General features: G+C 57.0%; 1 protein-coding gene across 1 annotated transcript in view; it reads right to left on the reverse strand.

Annotated features, from left to right (window-relative positions):
• Nucleotides 1-19,350, reverse strand: part of PRR5 (proline rich 5) — a 53,833-nt gene extending 34,483 nt beyond the window's left edge. The window contains exon 1 of the mRNA XM_073788085.1: nt 19,257-19,350. The gene's annotated coding sequence lies outside the window, so the exon portion shown is untranslated. The remainder of the gene's footprint in view (nt 1-19,256) is intronic.
• Nucleotides 19,351-21,398: the final 2,048 nt, after the last annotated feature.

Genomic DNA, 21,398 nt, shown 5'->3' on the forward strand with positions numbered 1-21,398 from the left:
GAGACACCAGTATACTGCCTTTCCCCACACAGGGCCTGCACTCCCCCAGACTCCGGCTTTGACCTCCACGTCCAGAAAACTCCCACATCCAAACGTGGAAAGGCCAGGCCCCAAAGCTCAGCACACCGGAGGCACCCTCATCCCCCTACTCCCGATTTCTTTAACAGGAGCACACAAACTCCGGGAGACGGGCGGTGACAGGTTACTTCTGGCGAAGGCATCATGGTGTGGCCCCCGAACGAGAGCAGAGCCGGGTCCACATCTGCCTTTCCTGACCTGGATAAATGCAGCTGCCCCGCAAGGCGGCCCTGCCACCATCCCCACTGTGCAGATAGGTGGACTGAGGGCACACAGGGCAGAGCTGGGCGGACTGGGCTTGATGTCCAGCTTTATATCCTCCCTAGGCACTTTCCTGGCCAGCAGCCTTTTCTTAGAAGAATCCTTGGAAAGAAAAGTACCGCTCAGGACATCAGAACTCACACTGATGATGAAAAGCCCCAGGAGAAGGAGCCTGAGCTCGTGGACCAGGTTGGTGGCCGTGGGAGCTTTGGAAGTGCCGCTTCACGTATTCTTCCAAACGGCCCCGTGAGGCAGGAATGACTAGCTCCGGTGGGGGGTGGGTGGCTGTGTTCTTGACCTTGTAAACAAAGCCCAAAGAGCCCAGAGGGGAGGTGATGCGGGGTCAGCTGGGCTCTGCTCAGGCTTCGCTCCCAGGGGAGGGGCGTCCCCCCAGGACGGCGCTCCAGTCGCCATCCTCCCGCTTCTCCAAGGACGAAGTTCACAGTCCACGAAGGGATGCATTTAATGCAGGAGAAACGGTTGCGGAGATTTGCTGTAAGGTTTGGGGGCGGGGGGAGCGTCTCCTCCTAGGGGTGAGAGGTACCCCTTACTGAGGGCTCACCCCATGGTCCCCACGGTAACCCTGCCAGCTGGGTTGCCTCTTCCTCCACTGCAGACGGACGTTGAGGCCACAGATCCTGTGTCACCTACCAGGTCACAGGCTGAGAGAGGCAGGGCCAGCATAGATGCAGGGGTCCCTGTTCCAGTCCCCGGCTTCTTCCATGGTGGGCCGTGGACTGAACCCAGGCCTGCTCCTGGAGGAGACTGGGGCCTTCCCCGCCCGAAGCCTGGGCAGGTAGCACCCCCTTGCTGTCCCCCAGCCCCTGCAGGGCCAGCTAGCGTAGGCCCCGTCCCTGTCCCTGGAGCCTGCCCGCCTCTGGGCCTCGAAGGCTCCAGACTTCACCACCTCCCCTGCCCCAGACACGGCTTCCTGGCCTCACAGCCTACGGGGCTCCACCCTGCTGCTGGCACACTCACTCTGCCACCCAGGTGTGACCTGTCCGTCTGCCCAGCGGCTTCAGCCGGGGCCCCTCGCCTGCAGGATGAACTCCATGGTTCCGGCAAGGTGTCCAAGACCTCCGCAGCCTGGGTGCGGTACTCATCCTCCCATCTCTGCTGCGTCTCCCACGAAGCCCCCCCAGGCCCCGTCCTGCCACCCCCAGCCCCCGAGGAGACAAGGCAACCACTGTCCTACAGCCCTTCTGCCTGCTTCCCACCTCCGGGCCTTTACCCAGCCTCTGCCCTCTGCCTGGGTGCCCTTCCTCCCTTCCCTCCAACTAGTTTCTTTTTCAGGGATTGTATTAGTAGTAAAAGGCAGTAAAGAATTGTGATTCGGGGCATGGGCTCTGGAGCCAGATGGCCTGGGCTGGAACGTGCCTTCACTAGTGGACAGCTGACCACCTGGGGCTGAGTACTTCTGTTGAATTGTGCCTCAGTTTCCTCATCTGTAAGATGAGAGTCAGAATAACACCTTCCTCCCTGGGAGATCTCAAGGCTGTAAATGTATTCAGAGACGTCCAGCGCTTAGGATGGGCCTGGCACACAGTAGGTCCTCAGCAGCCTTAACCATTACCACCAGCTGGCCTCCCGCTCTCCACTCCCAGTCCTCTGGCTTCCCCTGGGCACTGGGTCCCCACCCCAGTGATGCAGACCTTTCTCCCCTCGACCCAGCTCAGCCAACAACCCCCAGACCGTCCTCCCTCTGTCTTGCGTTAGGATCTCGGGACGGGCCTACCTTCTCCATCAGATGCTCTCGGAGGCCGAGGCTTCTGCAAGCTGAGGTGAGAGGCAAACGCCCAGCGGACACGGACAAAAACTTTCTTCTTGACCTAACTGTAACCAGTCTCCTTGGAGCCTCTGCTGGACGAGGCCTGACCTTGGGCTTCCCTCTCTGTCCTTGTAGGATCCACTGTGAGAATCCTAAGTCAGTTTAGTGAAAATCCTCCACCCGCCACTGTCAGACCCCCCTCGTTGCCCCCCCACCCCCCCGCCGTCTCACCACCCTGGCTCGCCTTGAGCAAGGATTTGGCTAAGTGGGTCAGCAAGAATCCTCCTTCCCCAGATGTTTCCTCTTCCTACTTTCCCATCCACTGACCCCCGCCCCGCTCCTTGGCTATAAATCCCCACTTCTCCTTGTTGGAGTGACAGTCAAGTCCAATCCCCCGCCCCGACTGCAAGACTCCATCTGTGATTCAGAAATGCAAAGAGCTCTGAAAACTCAGATTTTTCAGGGCTCATTCGGCCACAAAACCTGACCTGACCAGAAGTGAGGTTACTTAGAGTCTCTGTCTACCCTACTTAGTGGAGATCCTGTGCAATACTTTCCCCAGGATGCCTCCCTGATCCCTTCTACAGGGCAGCAACAGACTGTATTATCATTCAAAAACAGTAGGAATTCCAAAGTCACATCTGGCCCTGGGGGTGTCAGTCGGATAAAGGATGGAAGATTTGCACAGACCCCAAGATGTGTCACAGATGTGTCACAGAGCTGGCAGGTATGCAGCTGAGCTGGATTCCACCGGACTCCAAAGGTGGCCTGCAACTTACTAGGAGAATTAGACAGGTATCTACAGGCTCTGAAAGTGCTTGGTAAGAAGTAGTAATACCTGGAGAGTATGATCATTGTTTTGCATTAACCACTGAAAGGTCAATTTAGAGAACGACACAACCTGAAAGCTCTTTCCTACATAGCGCCTAGAAATGCTGGATAAAAAAATTACACATATCTCAATGCATAACTGAGCTAGTAAGGAAATGAGGATGATCACCGGGGCCAGAATAATATTAGGATTATCATTAAGATAATCTTATCAGTATACTTATGTCATATTTAATATTAATTTTACTGAAGGCCAGTATAATGCTTGCAATATGCAATAATTCAATAAGGAGCGATGTTCTCAATTGTCTTAATGTATCAAGCCCTTGTGAAAATTAATAAACAGAAACTTCATTTAAAATGGATTTGGGAGGCCAGAAGGGGGAGCTCTCACACCCCATCACTCCTGGTCAACCACAGACCCAACAGGAAGAGACATACCTTTGCACCTCCAACAGGAAAAAGGTTACTACTTTACTTGCCAGCAGGAGGAAGGAAGAATTTCTCCTCGCCTGGCAACAGCCCAGCCAATGAGAGACTGGTACAACTCAGCCAATGAAAAGCCATTACACTTCAAACTCCCAGTTTCCTCCAATGGACTCTTTGTTTATAACAGCCCCTCCCAGCTCCCCTTCTCTCTTATAAAAGAATGGTACCCTGGACTCGCCTGTGGTTCACCATAGGTTGTGCATCCTGAATTGCAATTCTTTGCCGTTCCCGAATAAACCCATTTTTGCTGGTAAAATAACAGGTGTTTTACTGTTTTCCGTCAACGCCCTCTAGCGCTTGCAGCAACCCCAACTACTGCTATTCCCATTTCACAGATGAAGAAACTGAGCACATCTCATGCTGGTGGAGCTGGGATTCAAGCCCAGGCAGTCCAGCTCCAGAGTCTGTATTCTTAACTATTACACTCTACTAGCTGTACTCTAATTAGCATAACATTTAAGTCACAGGAAAATACTGTGAACTAAAAACCCAGACGTTAAATGAAGGTGCCTTGTAGGGTAGGGAGAGGGATATCGAGACAGAGAGGTTAAACTCAGCAGTCGGGAGATAAGACACCAGCAAGCAGGACGATGGGAGATGCAACTGAGCTCTTCACAGAAAGCCAGGGGTCTCGAGGGGCTGCACCCCTAATAAATGGGTAGCCGGGAGAAAGATCTCCCCATTGACAGAGATGACACGAAAACTTGTCTCTGACCACCTGAACTCGAGGTAGGAAAAAGCATGGGCTCCTGAAAATCGGTAGCCAAGAGCCTACCTTCACAGGCTGCTGGGTTAGGGTGGAGAGAGCCTAAACTGATTAACATAGACTTGGCCCCGGGCTGTGACAGCCCTAGGCTGCCAAGCAGAGCGACCACAGAGATGCTCTGGAGGGGTAAGCGCACAAGCCAGGCCTCCTGGGGTTTCCACAGATAAAGCCTGGCTGGAAATAAACTCATGATCTCAAATTATGCGACACACGGAGAAACAGCCGCTATGCGGGAAAGGAGAGCAAACGCTACAAATGTCAGGATGACATTCCTAAAACTTCAGCCACGAAACTATTGGAAAGAGACTGTAAAGTGAACTTGCTTAACATAATCAAAGAGAAAAGAAAGCATGAATATAACAAGATGCTATAAAAGCCAGGTACCAGCTTACTGGGCACCCACCCAGGTGTAAAAGGGGATGGGGGGCTTCCCTGGTGGCGCAGTGGTTGAGAGTCCGCCTGCCGATGCAGGGGACACGGGTTCGTGCCCCGGTCTGGGAAGATCCCACATGCCGCGGAGCGGCTAGGCCCGTGAGCCATGGCCGCTGAGCCTGCGCGTCCGGAGCCTGTGCTCCGCAACGGGAGAGGCCGCAACAGCGAGAGGCCCGTGTACCGCAAAAAGAAAAAAAAAAGAAAAAAAAAAGGGGATGGGACCCAGGACAAGGGAGCATCGTACGCAGTCTCAGCGTTGATTTCCCTGTCCTTCCCTGGTGTTCTGCAGTCAGTGCAAAAGTCCTCACTGACTCAAGTGCCTGGCGTGTCCAGGAGGCTGTTAGGCACCAGGTCTACTCCTGTTTGGGCCACAGCGAAAACATCTGGCTCTGTACAGAGTAGACAGCCTCAAGATCAATTGGAGATTTCTGCTGCTCCATGTCTAACAGAAGCCCACCTGGGAGAAAAAATTCTCATGAGCTTGGTTCAGAAGATATGCACTTACCCCTGTCACCCCAGATCAGAGCCTGTCAAGCCAGGGTCCTGGAGGCCCGGGAGTTTTTCAGGATCTGTGAAACCCTGAAATTGTCTGCATAACTCCTGAATGTGAGTGTGCCTTTTGTTGGGGAGAGGAGTGTGGCTTTCATGCGCTTCTCTAAAAGGGCTGGGACCCCACCTTACGGCAAAGCCAAGGAATGAGCATGGCCCATCTGTAGGGAACGTCTGTGGTACCCAAAGATTTTGAGTAGAGGAGGGAAAACATTATTTTTAGAGTTAATACAGATGCCTTAATTATAGACTGAGGTGAAATCCTCACAGATTTTGAAGATAACACATGAAGCTTCAGTCATCTCAAGGTTATGGGCCTCACTGGGTCCCCCTTGCAGACCACCTGAGGATGCCCCTCTCCATCTTCCCTGCAGTTAGGAAAGCCTGAGGGTCCTGCTCCAGATACTAGGTCCTTGGATCAAGCCAGGGTGTTGTTCACCACATCACACAGGGAGCCCTTTAGGAGGGCACCTAGGAGGATCATCCCTTGGATTTCATTCCCAGAAAAGGCTGTTTTCATCTTAAGGGCATTATGAATCTAGTGAGTGATCCACTTTCCCTCTTTGCTTTTGTTGCCAGGAAGCTCAGAGTAAAAAAAATCAGTCCGTATCTCACACATGTACTAGATCTCCTAGTATGTTTTGTTTTTGTATTTTAAAATCCAGGAACATCTTGATAATGATTATAGCAATAACACAACCATAGTTATTACGTTATAAGCATTTTCTAATAGCCAAGCACAGGCCTGAAGGGTGTACCAGACGATCATACAGTCCCAATACCCTCTCACACGGGTATCGCCATTCCCGCTTCTGCAGACAGGGCTAATGAAGCTGCAGGAGGCGCGGTGATGTTCCCGCGGCACCTGGAGGGTGAGATCAGAGCAGTGGAGCCTCAGACAGGGCATTTCCCCTGGCAGCCTGCATAGCTTGGTAGCAGCAGCAATCAGGCTCCGCTGTCTCGGGAGGGGCTGGGGGCAGGGGTGGACTGGGGGTGGGGGGAGTAGGAGACTGGGAGGATTCCACTCCTAGAGATGTCTGGAGGGAAGGGACCCAGGACCCTGGAGTCCCGGACCCTCCAGCCCTCCTCACACACCTGAGTCTGCAGTTCCTACACTTTCTTGGCCGTGAATGTGGTTTAAGTTTGGTAACTGACACAAGCAGCTAAGAAAGAGCATTTAACAAAACCCACCTGGCCCTCCGTTCCTACAAGAAAGGCGGGTCAATGCAATAAACGCAGGGGGGAAGGAAGAGACGCTGCTTCCCAGGCCCTCTGCACCCCACTCGCTCCCACAGGAGGCCAGGTCCAAAGGCCCCCAGAGTTCATGTAGCTCAGCTGTCCATTTTACAGACAGAAAGACGGAGGCCGGGAGCAGGGGTGGGACATTCAGGGTCACACACAGAGCAGGACTGTCCTAATGTGTGGTGAAAAGAGCAAATACTGAGGTCCTACTGGGTGCTGGGCCCCCCACTCCCTCCCTCCTGGGGCAGCCAGGTCAGAATTTCCACCCACATTTTTCTCAGGAGGAAACTGAGGTTCTGAGGGAACTGACCTACCCTGTTGCACGGCAGTGCTGAGATCGAGCCCAGGTCCAACCTGGAGGGCCCGCGCTACACGCTGTCACTCCGGGGGACCCCCTCTGCCCCCATCAAGTCATTAGTGATTGTGAGCACCTGCTGCAGGCCAGAACCTGTCCCCAGGGGAGGCCACGTTTCCCCTTCCCTGGAGTCGCAGGAGGCCAGGAACAGAGGAGGCAATGGGTGGAGGGTTATGGGAACCCCTAGGACACCAACTGCCCTGGGGAGCTCTGAAGTGCTTCCAGAGGCAGTGACATTTCAAACGAGCCTGGAAGGATGGCCTCGCCCAGCAGGGCCGGGGCGGGCTGCAGACCTGGTGGCAGGAATTGGACGGACCGCAGCATCGATGAGGACATGGGCTGAGCCATCAATAGAGGACAGGCCCTGCACTCAGCGGTCCCCGGGAGAGACTCTGGGCTCTGGAGGGGACGGTCAGGGCAAAGGCAGGAGGTGGCCCTCTGGCCTCTCCTTCTCTCCTCAGCACTCCTCACCCCTCCCTGCAGCTTCAGGCCCCAGACCTGCCCGGGGCATCTGGGTGGGGGGCGTCTGGGGATGGGCCATGGCTGGTGCTCAGATGGGCCAGGTCTCTCTCCAGGCCGAAGGGGAGGGCATCACAGAGGGAGGGCAGAGCACACACAGAGCAGAGGCAGAAGATGCAACCCGGGGAGGCGGGAGCCAGAGCTCCAGGGGCTGTGAAGGGTGTGAGGCCACCAGGCAGGGGCCCCAAAGGCTGGGAGGACAGTGGGTGCCACGATGCCGCCTCGGGGTGCATGAGGGGGTTTGGGGGGAAAGGTTTCAGGAAGACCCCGTGATGAGTCCGAGTTGCCGCCCAGAGATTTTACAGTGTGACCACCCGGTTCACGCCCAGAGATTGGACAGTAGATAAGGGAGGGCCTGAGCTTAGGATTCCGCCCCGGGTTCCCACTTTGCTTTTCCAGGGGCTCTGCTTTCCCCGGGGCACTTAGAGTTGAGGCTGAGAAGAGCCAGTGCCTCCGCCCCAGATGCCTTCTAAGTCACGGAGGCTGCCGCCCTGCTCTCCACGTGTCCTTCTTGCTGGTGACCTGGGATGGGGGCTGCCCTTCCCCCTTCCCCCCCTCATTATGCTCCCCCAGCCCCATTTCTGGGATCTGTAAGTAGTGACTCTTGTGACTTTGCTTTCTTTGTGTGAGTGTATCGAAACTGTGCCTCCAGGGGTCCTGGGGCGCGGCTGGATGGGCTCAGGGAAGGGACTCCCCGCGGGCCCATAAGTCGCCCAAGTGACAGAGCCTGGGCAGATCAATGGCCTGACAGGGCCAGGGCCAGGAGCTGGCACGGGGACACAGCGTCCTGGCACCTGTTCTCCCTGGAGCCCCCCTCTGGGGTGCTGGGCGTGGGAGGGCGGCCCTGCCCAGCCCCCGGCCTGACCCCCAAGCGGCTCAGGTCTCAGCAGTTTCTGTTTTTGAGTCATGGAGGCCTGGGCTCTTTCTCTGTGGTTGCTGGTGTGGGTGGCAGATGCCGGGGGGGGGGACCGAGGTGAGAAGTCTGCCTGGGAGCTGAGGCCGCCAGCTCCACTGTAAAGCTGCGTGGTACCTGCTGCACTGGCCGGGCCCACGGGACTTCCCCAGACTCGGGGGCAGGTGACAGGAGTGGGGTCTCCTGGGCTTTGCCGCAGGGATGAGACAGAGGGTAAGCAGTCAGTCACAAGCTCCCAGCCCCTTACAGGGAGGCCGTCAGCTCATGGGTTGTCTGAAGGGAGACGAAAGGGAGCCAATAGCCTTCCTGAAGCCTCCCAAACAAATGAAAGCAGAAGTCAGCTTCTTGGTGGAAGGTGCAGTCCTTGGAGGCCAGGCCCAGTTCACGTCCACATGCTTGCCCTTGTCCCACTGTCTGGGATAACCTTTCCCTAAGCCTGGGCTGCTTGGCCAACTCCTATTCATCCTGCAAAACCCTGCTCAGGGTGATGTCACCCACCTAAGCCTTCTCCACAAGCCCCACCCGACCACACATACCCGTGCATTTGGAGGACAGTACTGCCCAGGCCACCTGCTGCAGTGGCACTTTCCCCCAGGAAGCTCAGAGAGTGAGATCCCTCACTATTAAGGACATGCTCCTGTCTCTTTCCTTAGCTGGTTCCTATGGTCCTAACCTGGCTAGCAGCTTAGTACTCCCCTCCGCACCAGGCCTGTCTGCACAACATTCCTGGGTGGCGTGGGCCTCGGCAGCCCCCTTCCCTGAGGACACGGGGACTCAGAGGGCCACACAATTTGCCAAAGGCCATGTGCACTTTCTCTCCAGGAAGTATTTCATGCGAATCTAATATGTACCAGGCCCTGAGCGAAGCGCTGGATTTGAACCTGACCTTGGCCAAATCTTCTACCCTGTGGCAGCCTCAGTGTCTGTCTGGCCCCATAACTGCTCTGGGAGCAAGCTAGAATGTGGGGGAAGGGAGGGGGCTGTCCTCATTTTTCCAGCGGGGGACAGAGGCCCACACTGGGCACACGTCCAGGTCCCTGGGGGGCCACTGCACACCGCCTTCTCTGCCCACCTTGCCCAGCCAGCTGAAAGCCACAGAGAGCAGGGGCCCCTCACCCTCTGCTGGTGAAGCAAAGGGAAGAGAATGGTGGGCCCTGGCTGGGGCCTGGGCGGGCCTCTCCCTCCCCGCTCCTCCCCTCTCGCCCACCTACTGCCTACAGCACCCATCAGAGCCCTTTGTATTAGCATACGTGCAGGGAGGAAACCCATCTGAGCTCAGCGACATCCCCCCTACACCTTGCCCAGCACCAAGGCCTGCAGCCCACAGACCAAGGTGAGGGCCGGTGACCTTGACCATCAGCACAGAGGCCTTTTCCCTTCGCTGGCTGGTTCTTCTCTGCAGCTTCAGGTAAAGCAGAGGACACCTTACCTGCACGGGGGCTGCCCCCTCTGTGGGCAGCTGTGTTCCCCACCTGCCTGAGTCCTCAGCTGGCCCGGCCCAGAGCATTCTGAACCGGCTCCCTCGCCACCGGCCTGCTTTGTTTCTGCCACCCCCGGGGCCCGCGGCCCACACTCCCCCGGGTCCGGTCCTGGGACTGTCCACGTTGACCTCCTTTTGGCTGCTTGAAGTTCCTTCCGGTTGGTCTTGAGAAATCAAACTCATTTCCCATTTCTGTGGGTTCTCCTCAGAGCCCTGTCCCCAAGGCGCCTCCTGCGCTTGTGTCTCGTCCCCCTAACCTGCCACCCCGGGCGATGCTCTAACCATAGATGACAGAAATCATGAACTCAGCAAATATTCAAGGGGTGGACCTGACAGTTATAGGAAGGGTGCTCATTTGGTCTAAGATGTCAGGTTCTAATCCCCACTCTACGGATGACAAAACAGAGGCCCCAAGGCTCAGCGACAAGCAAGGGCTGCAGGAGAGGCCAGATGGTCCCGGTTGGGCTCTGGGGACAAACACACCTGGATCTGAAGTGCAGCTTGGTCACTCACTGTACTTGGCCTCGGTTTCGCCATTCTGTAAAGTGGGGACACAGCAGTGCCAGTCCCATAGGGTCCCTATAGGGGTAAGGGTCGCCTGGGCTCCTTAGTGCACAGTGCCTCCCCCCACCCCCCAAAGGCTGGTGGGTGGACCCTCAGGGGATGCAGCCATTGTGATTCTAACAGAAGCACCCCCTCCCCCCATCCCTCAGGATCTGGTCCAGACCCTCTCCTTGCAGGGTCTCTCACCATCCTCACCTCACCGTCATCCAGGTCTCCAGCCAAAGACCACTCCCCAGTCCCAGCACACCGGCCTCCCTAGCAACCCACCCCCTGTGCACCCCCCGCCCTCCCCCACTCCCCAGCAAGGTCCCAACTTCACAAGCCTGCAGGCTGGGCCAGGGGCCTCCTCCGGGCTTCCCACCAGGACAGCTCCATCACACCATGGGTCCATCAGACCATGTAGGGCCAGTCTGTTGGAGAGGGGCTACCTCTCTATCAGACGGAGCATTCCAGCAGCACGGGCTCTGTTGCCTCGTAGGGTTCAGCGCAAGGCTCTCAACACCCATGCAAAGTCACTGAATGAACTTGAGAAAATTGGAAAAACACAAGAAAGTTGGAAGAGGAAACAAACCACCAGAGAAAGTTCTTGCTACCACCTTGGTGCATTTCCCTCCAGCCTTTTTTCTGTGCCGGTTGTGAGTGTTTGTCGGACACCCCCGTGAGCACCCCGTGAACGCAAGCCTGCCGCCTGTCCGCTTCTCTTCCACAAATAAATGCTGGGTTTGCAGAATGGGAGTGAGGCCTGACAGAGGGGCTGAGTCGCTTGGGGTCATGCAGTTCCAAAAGGAGGGGCCCAGCCCTCCCGAACCCCAGGACTCAGCACCCCGTGCCCCACAAGAGTCTCAGCCCCAGAAGCCCTTATTTCCCGCTGTCTAGCTGAACGTCTATCGTCTGTGAAGACCAAGAAAACAGGGGTCCCTCACAGAAACACAGGGAGTTCACACGTGGAGCATACCTCACAGGTTTGCGGCTGCCCCTTACCACACGTTCCTAAAACCCCAGCCCCGCCCTCATGTCCGACATTCTCTCTCGTTCCTCAGACAGCCTTGGGGCTCCACTCTGTGCCAACCCCGAGCTGAGCCCTGGGACCCAGAGATGAAGAGAGCAGAATTCCGCCCTTGGAGCCCCAGGCTGGAGGGGAGGAGACCGGGGAGCTGATCCAGTGCTGGATCAAAGATATGAGCAAAGATTCCAGGGTAAAGGGCACGGGAGGGGCGCCTACCCACCCTGCCTGGGGTGGACGCAGGGCAGCCAGGAGGGCTTCCTGGAAGAGGAGGGTATCTTCCAGCGGGGGCTTGAAGAACCAACAAAAGCCCCCAGTGAAGAAGGGAAGAAAAGAATTCCAGATAGAGGAATGGCAGGAGGAGGGTCCAGAGGAGGGAAAGGCGGACAGCAAGCAGGAATATGAGATGACCTGCAGGCAGTGAGCGGGGAGATGACCCGGGCCACCCACAGGGCTCCCTCTCACAGCTGTGGGCAGCGAGTGCGGCTCCAGAGGCCAGTTCCCTTCAGAACCAAGCTTGGCAAAAACTTCCACCTTCAACCATCAGACCTGCAAGGCCCCTGGGGCAGTGGTTCCGGGTTATTTCCTGGGAGAGCCAACCTCAAGGCCTGCCGGGATCTCTCTGGAAACCAGACCTGTCCCAAAGGCCAATCGATGTCCGTCAGGCCAACGTGAAGGTGTGACGGAGAACAAGGACACAGGTGTGATCCTCACTTGAGAAAGCGGATTCTACCCCCCCATTCACAGACCAGAGACCAACCCCCTAGAGGTCACAGAGCACGGACGCAAGCAGTAAGTGGGCCCGGGCGCAGAGGCCAGCCCTCTCCGGCTCCGAGGGCGCCCCCAACCACGGCCTAAGTGTCCCCCATTGGTCCCCAGGGTCTGGAACGCTGGCCCTGGCCAGCGCACCCAGAATGTATTTTATGAATGAGTGAACGAAAGAATCCGAAAGCCCTGTCCTTCCACCCACACCTCCGGCAGCAGGAAGGCGCCGTCTGCTACTGTGTTTTGTTGTTGCTGTCACTCTGAAAATCAAACGCACAAACCTGAATTCACAACTGTGTCACTTTGGGGCGGGCAGGACCCCCAGCCCCTGACCCCGGACTAGAACAGAGTCCAGCACCTCGGCGGAGGGGTCAGACAGCTGAGGACCAAATCTCCGCTCGGCCACTAACAGCGTGAGACTGGACCCGTCGTGCCCCTGCTCTGAGCCTCGGTGTCTCCGTCACTAAACGGAGGTGCTGAGGACCTACCCTGCTGGGTGGGTGCAGTGAGGACTAAGGAGCTGGGACCCTGCGGGGGTGGGTGCGGGGGAGATCCCGTCCCTCTGGCCTCCTCTGCCTATGACCTTGGCCGCCGAATGAGCTCTGAAACCCTCAGCACTGACCAAGCTGGATGTCCTGGCCCTGTGTGCAGCCGAATGGCTTACATATTATGAGGCATCCACGTGGCCAAAGGGCAGAGGGGCTGAGGAGGGCTCGGGCTCGCGCGTGACTCAGCGGAACTCGTCAAGGCTGCAGGTCTGGGGTGGGAGGTGCCCCCAGCTGTACGCTGTGCAGGGAAGCCCGGCTGCCGGCATCTCTGATAAATATTTTATCACTGCTCACAGAGCAGGCAGGCCCCAGGAAGGTGCCTGCAGCCTCTGATCCCACAGAGCACCCCTTCCTGCCTGGACAGAAGGAAGTGGCTGGGTGGGGTGCCGGTGGGGTCAGGAGCCCAGACAGCTAGCTCATTCCTGCCCTGCTGTCACTTCAGGTCAGCTCAGCCCAGCAGACGCCCCTGAGCCTCAGCCACCATCTGCCTTGCACTGTGCGGGTGCTGGGCTCCACTCTGCCCTGGACAGCTCCCAGGCTCCTCTGCACTGCCCCCAGAACACCAGCACTCTGCACCTTGGCCTGGTCAGACACCCCTTCCTGTTGGCCCAGAGCACTGCCACCTCCTCCAGGAAGTATTCCTGGCTTTTTTCTTCCCACTGTGTGACCTTGGGCAGGCCCATCACACTCTCTGAGCCTGTTTCTAAAATGGGGCTGGTGGTCCCCACTCATGGTGGACCAGATGAGACTGTATAAACAAAGGGTCTCCCAGCTCCTTGCCCACATGGACTCATTCTTTTTGGAGGGACCTGAACATTTGGAATCAAATCAATAAATATCATAGGGCACGTCTAGGGGTGGGACACAGGAATAGTATAGAGCCTGGCTCCTGCTTGCAGGGCTCCACAATTTAACTGTGGAGATAGGACCTAAGTAATAATAATAATAGTAATAATAATAATAACAGCAACAGTAATAACAGCTACCACATTTCAAGCCCCCACTACGGCCAGATAATTGACATCACATCCCCTTGTCTACTCCTCCCAGCAGCCCTGTGATATGAGGTTCCCACCCTCATTTCACAGCACGGCAGGAACCTGAGACTCAGAGAGGGGCAGGACCCTGCCTGAGGTCACACAGCTTGGGGGGGCTGACCAGCTGTCCTGCTGGACCTCTGGGGCGTGCCCTCGGGGTCAACACCTGCTTTTCACATCCTTGTCCACGTGGGGGCTCCACTGAGAGGGGGATGGTCCAAGTCAAATGATGAAGATGCACAGGATACGGTGCAGCCAGTGAAAAATCGTCACTGCTCTTTAGGAGCTAGTGGACTATTGAGGGAACAGGGGAAATGCTAGCAGTATTACAGCAAGTGAAAAGGAAGAGGATACGGAACTGCGTGTGGTGTGATGACATCCTGTGAAAAGAGTTCTACATCAAGATGTACTGACTCAAAAAAGACTGGAAATGATACACAAGATGATAATGTTCAGAGGCTGAGGTTACGGGTAAAATCGGAGCCTATTTTCCAGACTTTGTACAACGTGGCTATGTTGGTTTTATAATTTGAAATTTTCCTTAGAAATAGGATTGGGGGGCTTCCCTGGTGGCGCAGTGGTTAAGAATCCGCCTGCCAACGCGGGGGGACACGGTTCGATCCCTGGTCCGGGAAGATCCCACATGCCGCGGAGCAACTAAGGCCATGCGGCCCAGCTAGAGCCTGCTGTGCACTCTAGAGCCCGTGAGACACAACTACTGAAGCCTGTGCACCTAGAGCCCGTGCTCCGCAACAAGAGAAGCCACCGCAAGGAGAAGCCCGCACACCGCAACGAAGAGTCGCCCCCGCTTGCTGCAACTAGAGAAAGCCTGCGTGCAGCAAGGAAGATACAACGCAGCCAAAAATAAAAATAAATAAAATAAATAACTTTAGAAAAAGAAGTAGGATTGGTCCACCACAAGGATTTATTGAGCACCTAGTGTCTGCCCTCCCTTGCTGAGAGTTTTCTCCTCTCTCAGCCTCAGATCTAGTCAGTGGGAGGAATAAGATGGACACCATTGTAAGTAACAAAGAACCTGGGGCCACCCTCCCCATCTTTCCATGACTGGGCCTGTCAGCAGCTCAAACCCAGCACAGCCAAAGCCAGGCTCAGGATGTTCTCCCACGTTAAGTCAACTGTACCAGGGATCACCACCACCACCACCTACTCAAGTCCTAGACTAACAATCACAGGGGCTCACGAGGTAGTGAGCTCCCTGTCATGGGAATAACCAAGCAAGGAGCGTCATGTCTCTCCACCAAGACGTGGCCTCAATGGCTGTCTTTCAGTCCATCTTAATGAGACCCAAAGTCTTACCAGCTGTGTGACACTGGACAAGATACTGACCTCTCTGTGCCTTGCCCTCCTCATCTGTACAATGGGATCATACAATGACCTCATAAGGCCTCAGAGGGTTAACTGAGAGCAAATAGGTAAGATGCCTTCCAGGTGCCTGTCCAGGACTATTATAATTTCACAGCTTTACCTACCCACTTGCGGGAGCTAAGTGGGACAGAAATAAAAATTCCTATTTCACAGACTTGAAAACTGAAGCACAGAGAGTCACCCCCCTCAGACTCAAAGGGATGTAAGTGACTCCAAGCTGATTGTTTTTGCTGGAGAAACTGCTTTGGCAACACAAAGAAGGCCTTTAGCCAGCCCAGCTGATGGCACAGAAAGCAAAACCTTAAGAACCTTCCAGAAAGTGAGCAGGACTTCTGCTGGGGTCAGAGGAGCCCACGGTGGCAGTTCCTGACAGTGAGGCATCTTGGTGACATTCTCTCACCTTAAGGCATGTAGCATTGTGGAAAGTGGGCGCGCACACCTCATGCCAGAGACCCTGGTGTTTGAGCCCCAACCCTGCTCCTTGCCGCCCTGTGTCTCTGGGCAGCCCTTGGCCTCTCCAGGCCTCAGTTTGCCCATCTGTTAACTGGGCATGGCCACGATCACCTTCTGGGCTGCTGGGAGGAGTAAGTGGGACGGTGCCTGGGGAAGACTTCACACAGGGCCTGGCACACAGTAGGTGCTCAGGAAATGGCTGTCCCCTGCTTCCTTCCAGAGGTAAATCCAGGCTTTGGAGTCAGAACCGAGGAGAGCAGTACTCCCCGCTGCAATGAACTACATAGATTTTCCTGAAAATCTTTTCAGAAACGAGCTGGCCCTGGCCCCTCCCCACTTGCGCCTGGGTGTAGTACGTGGTAATGCGGTAGCAAATGTCACCTCTGTCCTCTCTGCTCTCCCTAGAGGGTACAGATGGGCGCCAGCATCACCTGAGGGCTTCCTTGTGCACCGAGGGGCCCTGTACATGGCTTCACCCAGTCATCACGTGACCCCACAAGTGAGTTTCCAACAACAACATTAACGCTAATACTGATAAGAACTCCAGGGCCGGTGCCAGGTCAGCCTGACTGCAAGCCACTGTCACTGCAAGACCACACGTCACTGCACGACCCCTCTACCACACCGACACAGGGCACCGTCCTTCTGGAAACCTCCCACGGAGCCACGTTGTCCTCACAAGCACCCTATGTGGTAGATGCTACGATAATCACCATGTCATAGATGAAGAAACCGAGGTGCACACAGACGTTTGGTGACTTGCCAACATCACATAGCTGGGGAGAGGTGGGGCTGAAATTCGAACCCAAATAGCCTGGCTCCAGAACCCAGGTCTTAATCACCTAAGTGTGTTTTCCAATCCACTCTGTACACATGAGAGCACTGAAGCTCAGCAGGTGGACCTGACTCTGGGCTCTCCAGCCTTTGCGGCCCCTCCCTGGCCCCTGCTGGCTCCCCTTCCAGGCCACCCAGAGTCCAGGGTCTGAGGTTAGAGCCAAGTCCTCTGTGCAGCGGCACCCGGGCTGCTCCCCCGAGACATCTGGATTCCTGAGTCACTAGAACTCTGCTCACACAGAGTTTCAAAGTCCCTGCGCCTCTAGGCGCTCCCCCACTGAGGTTCGATTCTGAGACATAAAAGAGGGATGTGGTTAGAAGAAAAAAAAAGAAGGTTATACTGTCACCAGGAAGTCACCTCCTTGTCTCACTCTCCCATGTCTTCATCACAGCCCACGGTCCTAATTCATTCCTCCCGACCCTAACTCTGGTCGTCCTCAGCATCCGTACCCCCGAGGGCCACCCTGGGCTATGGGGTGAGTCCCGCAGCAGGACATCCTGACTCCGCTTTTGACCTGGAGGACCACTGACAGCACGTCTGACCCAACAGCTCCCCATCCAGGTTGCTTCTGTGGCCTCCCCCTTTCTGCGTGGGTCCCTCTGCCTCCCTGGGGACGCTTGCCATCCTCCAGGCCTGAAGAAGGCCTGGGGGAACGAGTGAGTGAGCGAATGAATGAATGAATGAATGACTTTTCCCGTTCCTCTCTGGGCGTCACGAGAGCTCTGCTCTCCTTACAGATGTCCCAGAAGATGATTTTGTTCATGTCCATGAATGTCCACAATTTGGGGAACCTGGTGAGGGCCCGGGGCTTTCGCCCTCCTTCTCCCATCCCAGCCTCTCCAGAATCTGCCGGGAGTCGCCGGGGAACAAGGGTGTCGTCTCCCAGTGCCTGCCTTGAGCAAGAGAGCTGGCACTGGCGCACAGCCGGGTGCCATGAAATGCCGCCTGAGGCTGCGAGGCAATTCCACGTGCCCGTCCTCAGGCCTTTTAAGCCACCCATTAGAAACAAAACATCCGTCAGCTACCAAATGTTTCTGCACAGACCACTTTCCCTGCTGATGAGAAATTAAGTCCATGTGACTGTCCCCATCACCAGAGAGTTAAAACAGTCGAGACACACGGAGTGCCAGCCACTCTCAAAACGGGTACCCACCCCCACCGCCAGTTTGCGGTGAGCTTGTGATATGTCGGGAAAACGGGTACCCACCCCCACCGCCAGTTTGCGGTGAGCTTGTGATATGTCGGGCGTTGTGCCTCTTTGGATCCTGACTACCCACAAGGAGTTCGTAATTTTAAGGTTCCCAGTTTTCAGATAAGGAAACTGAGGCCCAGAGAAGCAGTGACTTGCCCAGGGCCACACAGCCAGCCAGTGGTGGATGCTGACCCAGGTGCTAACCCAGGTCAGCTTTTCTCTAGCCCTCACCCACCCCTTACCACCATTTAAACAAATGGCTCAGAATCCCAGACCGTTTGGCAGGAAAGACCCTAGGGAGGCCCTAATCTCCTCTGACTGACGGGGACGTGGGCTCAGAGAGGGGAAGTGGCTTGCCCAGGGACACAGCAAGGCCATGCACCCAGGATGGACTCCTCTTGGGTCCGCTCCACTGCCTGCCAGCCAGAGGGAGCTAATGTGACCTTGTCCGATCACCCAATGCCACCAGCCAGCGGCACTCACACTTGAATGTGCACCAGAAGGGGGGGGAGAGTGATAAAATGTAGATTCCTGGTGCCCCATCAGAGGTCAGGATAGGAGTCCAGGAATCGGCATTGTATCAAGCCCTGTCATTAAAGAGGACCGTCTGGTGGTCCCAGGCTCTTCTCCCAGAGCCCCCAGCTTACCCCTCCAGGGAGGGTCTTGGGTTGGGCCTGGTGCAGCAGGTCTGAGAGGCCACAGAGAGCTCGCCCTCCCCCTCCAGATGCAGTCCAGGGACCGGCCTTTGGGATCCCGGGGAACTCAGGCACAGCCACGCTCTAGCCAAGAGCATCGCTGATCACCTGGACACGCTGGGTTCTCACAGCAGCTGCACACAGCTCTCAGGGCTGCCCTGAGCCACGGACGGGAAAATGGAGCTCGCCCTCAGGAAGTGGCCTGGCCGAGCAGGGCTGAGACCACACCCTGCGACCTTCGGGCCAGGGACCCTCCCCCAGCCCAGCAAGTTCTCCCCTACCTTGGCTCCATCAGAGAAAACCTTAGAAAGCGTCAGGCGCTGCTCATGTGAACGGGCTCTCTGCATGATGAGGTTTTGCCAGAGGCCCACACCCCGGACCGGGCAGACCTGCCCCGTGTGCCACCTCTCAAGGGATGGGAGGGGGCCCACCAGGTTGAGGGCACGAACCTCTACAGGCTCTGCCTCTGCCCTCAGCTGTGCCTGCTGCCCCAAACGCACCCGCACAGCTCTGCAGGGCCAGCTCCCTGCAGGAAGGTGGCCGGCGGCCCAGGCCAGAGGCCAGAGGGGTGGGGCCGCACGCCGAGCCAGGACAGGGCTCAGAAAGGAGGTGTCTCCCTTCTGACCATCTTTGTTCGCTCTGTTGGGGGGGGGCAGTGGAAAGACAGGGGGGAGCTGCGATGGGGAGGGGCAGTGTCGGGGGAGGGGAAGATCAGGAAACAAGGCAGCTGGACAAGCGGCCGGACGGACACGCAGAGACCCACCCACGGAGACAGAGAAAAACTCAGAGACAGAGAAGAGAAGGGGGGGCGGGGGGGGGCGGGGCGTGGGCGAGAGAGAGACTGCGAGAGAGGATGCGCTCCGGAGGTCCCAGGAGACGGGGGTGGGAGGGGCTGGACCCCCAACCAAGGGGAAGGCCCGACCCCCGCCCAACCCATGTCCCCGCACTCGGCGGGGACACGCGCGCGCGCGCGCACACACGCCACTCCGCCGGCGCCGCCCGGGCCCCCGCCCTCCGAGGGGCGCGCGTGCCGCCCTCTGCCCACCCGGACCCCTCCTCCGACGGGGGCCTCCAGGACCCGTCCCCGCCACTCACCTTGGTCCCCGCACCACCTCCGCCGCCGCTGCCACCGCGCAGAGCCGGAGCCCGGGGCCGGGGGAGGGGGCCTCGGAGGCCCCGCCCCGCCCCGCCCCCCGGGCCCGCGTAGGGCGCCCGACGCGGCCGGAGCCACCGGACTCCTGGGCTGCTGGAGACGCGCGGCAGGTAGCCACCTGGGTCGCGGGTACGCCCACCCACCGGGGCCCGCCCGAGCTGGGAGCCGGGGGCCGGGGGCGCCCTCCCGGGATCCCCCCACCCGGGTGTACTGCGCAGGCTGTGGGCGGTGCCCGCCGGGGAAGGGGGTGTCCCCGGCCACCCTGGCCGCCCAGATCGGCTCTCCGGCCAGTGAGCATTCCTCCGCGGCCCTCTAACGCCCACGGAGCGCCCCTTCCCCAAGCCCCAGCCTGTGGGGGTCGCCGGTAGCCCGGAGGAAAAATCAGACACTCAGATTCAGTCCCTGCCCTGGGGCTTGGGGTCTTGAGGGAGGCCGAGGGGTCAGGGATGGGACAAACAAACGCTTCCAGCATCTGAATATCCCAGGGCCATGGTTGTCAAAGGGTGGCGCGACTGCTCCATGGGCAGCACCCTGGAACTTGGTAGGATGGAAATTTTCGGGCCTCCCCAGACCTACAGTAACTGGGGATGGGGCCTGGGAATCTAGGTTTTAACAAGCCCTCCTGGTGATTCCCAAGCTCCCGTGAAGTTTGAGAAGTTCTGCTCTGGTGGAAATAGCCCACACCCCATGCCCCACACCCATAGTAGGATGTAAATTCCCTGAGGTGGGGGATTTGTCGCTTTTCTTCCCCCAGAGGGTCCCCAGTGGTTAAGACAGTGTTCGTCTGTTGAAAGAACACGTGGATGAATGGCCCCATCTTGAGCAGCGCTGGTCACTTTTCACTTGTGGCATCCCCTGCCCCCCAGATCCATCCGCTGCTGGCTCTGCGCCGACCCTGGTGGGCTGCATCCCCCACTGGTGCGTGGTTGGGTCTGGCCAGTGGGGGCAACAGCTGGAGATCAGAGGGAGAGAGGATGGGGCATTTCCTCCCACTGCCATGTGCTGTACACTGACACTGTCGGTGCCCCTGAAGCCGAATCCAGCCTCTGTCCCCCGACACCGAATTAAATCTCAGAGACAGAGTTTTGGGTGAAGTAGGAAAGAACAGCTTTATTACTTTGCCAGGCAAAAGGAGCCAAGCGGGCTCCTGCCCTCAAAACTGTGTGTCCCACCTTGGAGAGGGTAGTGAGAAGTTTAATAGTAATGGTTCAGAGAGGGCTCCCCACCTGTCACGCAGGAGACCGGGGTTCGATTTCCCGACGGGGAGCCAAAGGGAAGGGATGGGAGACAAGGGAGAAACAAACGGTCAAGAAAAACAATAGGGCAGCCTTGGGGCAAGGTCCTGGGTCCCCATCAACATATACATACAATATCTTTGAGCTGTTTTGCGGATACTGAAACCCCTTCCGGGTGGGAAAAGTGAACAATTGACCAAGGTATGCCGCCCACAAGCAAGTAGACCCCAGACCAGTTGAACCTGAAGGTTGATGATGCTGACTCCGACTTACCTCACCACCAACCAATCAGAAGAATGTCCACAGGCGGATCACACCCTCTTTGAACCATCACTATAAAACTTCTCACTACTCTCTCCAAGGTGGGACACACAGTTTTGAGGGCGTTAGTCCGCTGTGGCCCCCTTTGCCTGGCAAAGCAATAAAGCTGTTCTTTTCTACTTCACCCAAAACTCTGTCTCCGAGATTTAATTCGGTGTCCGGGGACAGAGGCTGGATGCGGCTTCACCTCTCTATGACCACAGCTCCTGCCGGGAGGCCCTCTGTGACTCTAGCTCCCACCAGCTTCCGCTGGAAGCATCATCTCCTCTGCTAGTTCCTCCAGCCCCAGGGATGGTAGCATCTTCCCGCCATTACCAGTCTCTGGGTGCTCCTGAACCTGCCCGCACCTCTGTAAGCAATCCCTTTGGTCACGTGCCTTATTTGGACCACCTGGGGTAAATTCTATCTTCTGCTGGGACTGTGACTGAAACAGATAGATATGATTTTTGCCACTTTACAGAATTGGAAACTGAGGCATGGAGAGGTTATAAAACATGCCGAGCCAGAGATCTTAATAGACACCTCACC

Source organism: Tursiops truncatus, chromosome 11, assembly GCF_011762595.2.
Source record: "Tursiops truncatus isolate mTurTru1 chromosome 11, mTurTru1.mat.Y, whole genome shotgun sequence".
Classification (NCBI taxonomy): Eukaryota; Metazoa; Chordata; class Mammalia; order Artiodactyla; family Delphinidae; genus Tursiops; species Tursiops truncatus.